The sequence below is a fragment of the Gastrolobium bilobum genome, unplaced genomic scaffold (genome assembly GCF_033153095.1).
Source record: "Gastrolobium bilobum isolate Gb01-03AN ecotype WA unplaced genomic scaffold, APGP_CSIRO_Gbil_v1 utg1891, whole genome shotgun sequence".
NCBI lineage: Eukaryota > Viridiplantae > Streptophyta > Magnoliopsida > Fabales > Fabaceae > Gastrolobium > Gastrolobium bilobum.
Window position 1 is genome coordinate 251734 of NW_026899025.1, and position 3402 is coordinate 255135.

Sequence of the window (3402 nt, forward strand, 5' to 3'; positions counted from 1 at the left end):
AGCGCCATGCGGTTGGGGAGAGTAGACGCCAGGTTGGCATGAAGTTTGGGTAGAGAGGACAGACAAGGAGGAAGAATAATAAAGTACTAAATTTATTAGTGGGTTATTTATAAAACAAAAGTTGCAATAATAATTAAATTATAAATAATTAAGATTTATTTGATGGACAAAATAGAATAAGAAGGAATACGATAATCGCATTGGATAAGAGTATCATGAGATATGAGCATGATAAACTCAAATCTTACTCGTATTTGATGTATACTAAATAAGTGAGATTATAGCATCATATCTTGTATTTGATGTGAGTCAGATTGTGTAACAGTTTTAAAAGACGTTATAAATATATAAAAATACCCTTATGTAATAGAATTTTGTATTATTCTTTTTAAATTGATTTTTAAACTTTTTTTAACTTATCGATACATCAGTTTCTGCTTTAAAAAATTCAAAATTCATTATTTCAAATATAACATATTAAAACAAAGGATAAGGATTGGGGCAGGATAAGATGAGTCAATCTGGTAAGCTTATTTTATCCCTTTGCCTCTCTAAAGTCCAAACAACGGATAAGCAGAGAATATGATAGTATATCCTATCATATCTTCATTATAAGAGTGCCAACGAGACCTTTAGTTTTGGATGAATTATTTGAGCTTGGCCCATTCATTAGAAGTGAAAATCTAAGTTTTAGGGGACATTGTTTGATAGAGCAGAGTTGCTCTGAGAATTAAAAGAAGAGTAAAAATGGGTTATTATTTCTCATATGGTTTTTCCTTACATCAAAACTCTATTTATAAGAGCTTGTGAATAAGCCACGTGGGTGCCACCTCACCAACTCATCGCTTCTAGCAACTTCCTATGCCACTATACAATTACATCAGCTCTCAACTATATTACAATATCCAATATCACTACTTATCTATTAATCTACTGTTGAATGTAATCCTCTGCCCAGCTAGGAGCCCCAGATGTTCTCATTGACCTCCTACACGTAACATTCGTCCCCTCTTGAAGAGGGACCTTGACCTCAAGGTCCAATTCAAGGTAGAATTGCTGCAGATCTTCCTCTACCTCCCATGAAGCGTCTTCCGGTAATGAACTAGACCACTTAACCAGCCATTGTCTTTGTTCCTTCCCACCAATACACAACACCCTCGAGCTGAGCACTTCTAAAGGAAAAGGATTCTCATGAATACCATCCGGTAGGGATCCTACTACCTCATCCAAACTTCCCACATATGGTTTTAACAAGGAAAAGGATGGATGAATTTTACTCCCAACTGGAAGCTTCAACATATAAGCTACTGGACTCAAAACTCTTTCAATCGAAAAGGGTCCAAAATACCTCTTTGCAAGTTTTTGATTGCTACGCCTACTGACTGAGTGTTGGCGATATGGCTGAAGTTTTACTAATACCAAGTCACCTACTGAAAACAGCTTTTCCACACGATGTTTGTCAGCTTGTATCTTCATCTGATTTTGAGCTGCTTGCAAGTGTAATTTCAGATCCAATAAAAGTTCATTTCGAACCAACAATGAATCCACTGCTGCCACACGTACTGAACCTCTCGGATAATGAGGAATTAAAGTTGGTTGTTTTCCATACAAAGCTTGGAAGGGTGACATGCTAATAGCTGATTGCACTGCAGTGTTGTAGTAAAGCTCTGCCCAACTCAAATACACTGCCCACCTTCGATTTTGTTCAGAACAAAAGGCCCGCAAATATTGCTCCAAATATCTATTAGTGACTTCCGTCTGCCCATCGGATTGGGGATGATAGGCAGTGCTTGTCCTCAAGGTGGTACCACTTAGACGAAACAATGTAGTCCAAAATTGGCTGATAAAAATACTATCTCTATCTGACACCAAGGACTTGGGAAATCCATGGAGTTTCACTATCATTTCACAAAATAACTGTGCCACAGAAACTGCTGAATAATTGCTTGGCAGTGCCCCAAAGTGTGAAAACTTTGTTAAGCGACCAACAACAACTAAAATGACAGTCAATCCATTAGAAGGAGGAAAACCTGTAATGAAATCCAAAGAAAGGTCTTCAAATACCCCTTCTGGGATTGGGAGAGGCTGCAACAAGCCCATGGGTGGTGATGTAGCAGTTTTAACACACTGACAAGTGTGATAACTCTTCACAAAATCGTTCACATCCTTACGCATGTGCTCCCAAAAAGAAGAAGCAGATAGACGAAGTAAGGTCCTTGTTACTCCAGCGTGTCCCCCCAAAGGCGAAGAATGAGCCTTATTAATGAGAATTTGACGTAAAGCTGACTTAGGCCCCACCAAATAACGCCCTTTATGGAACAGAAGACCATCCCTAACAGTAATATCGGAGTTCATACAACTGCCCTCCTTAATTTCCTGCTGCAGCTTTAACAGATGTAAGTCTGAAGTGTTCTCCTTACATATTTTCTCAATCACATGAAATGTGGGTTGTGACACTAAGGCCATGACGATGGCTGCATTTTCCTCCTCGTGACAGCGTGATAAAGCATCTGCAATAAGGTTACTGGCCCCAGGTTTATACTCAATCGAAAAGTCATACCCCATTAGTTTACAAAGGTATTTTTGCTGCTCAGGAGTGGACACCGTTTGGGTTAACAACTCCTTCAAACTTCGGTGATCTGTTTTGATCACAGAATGTGATCCTAATAAGTAGTGTCTCCAACCCTTAACTGCTTCTGTAAGGCCATATAGTTCCCTCACATATGTAGATGCAAGTTGCATCCTTTTACCCAGTTTCTTACTAAAGTATGATATCGGTTGCCCCTCTTGAATCAAAACAGCACCAATTCCAGAATTTGAGGGATCAGTTTCTATTATAAAACGTTGAGAAAAATCAGGTAACCGAAGGACTGGGGTATGAGACATCACCTCTTTCAACTTCAGAAAAGCTTCCTCTGCTATAGATGACCACACAAATGCATTAGTCTTCAGTAAATCAGAAAGTGGAGTTGCTATTGAAGCATTGTGTCTAATGAAACACCTATAATAACCAGTGAGTCCTAAAAACCCCCGTAGCTGTTTAACTGAACGAGGTGTAGGCCACATAGTCATCGCCACTATCTTCTTGGGATCAGCTCTAACACCAGCTCCCGAAACTAAATGGCCCAAGTAGTCAATCTCTGAAACCGCAAAAGCACATTTGCTTAGTTTCACAAAAAAATGATTTTGATTCAAACATTCCAAGGCTACCTTTAGATGGTCCACATGCTCCTCCACTGTAGAACTGTACACCAAAATGTCGTCAAAGAAGACTATGACAAATTTACGAAGGTAAGTTCTAAACATTCGATTCATTGCGGCCTGGAACGTTGAGGGAGCATTGGTTAAGCCAAATGGCATGACCATAAACTCATAATGTCCTTCATGCGTTCTGAAAGCAAT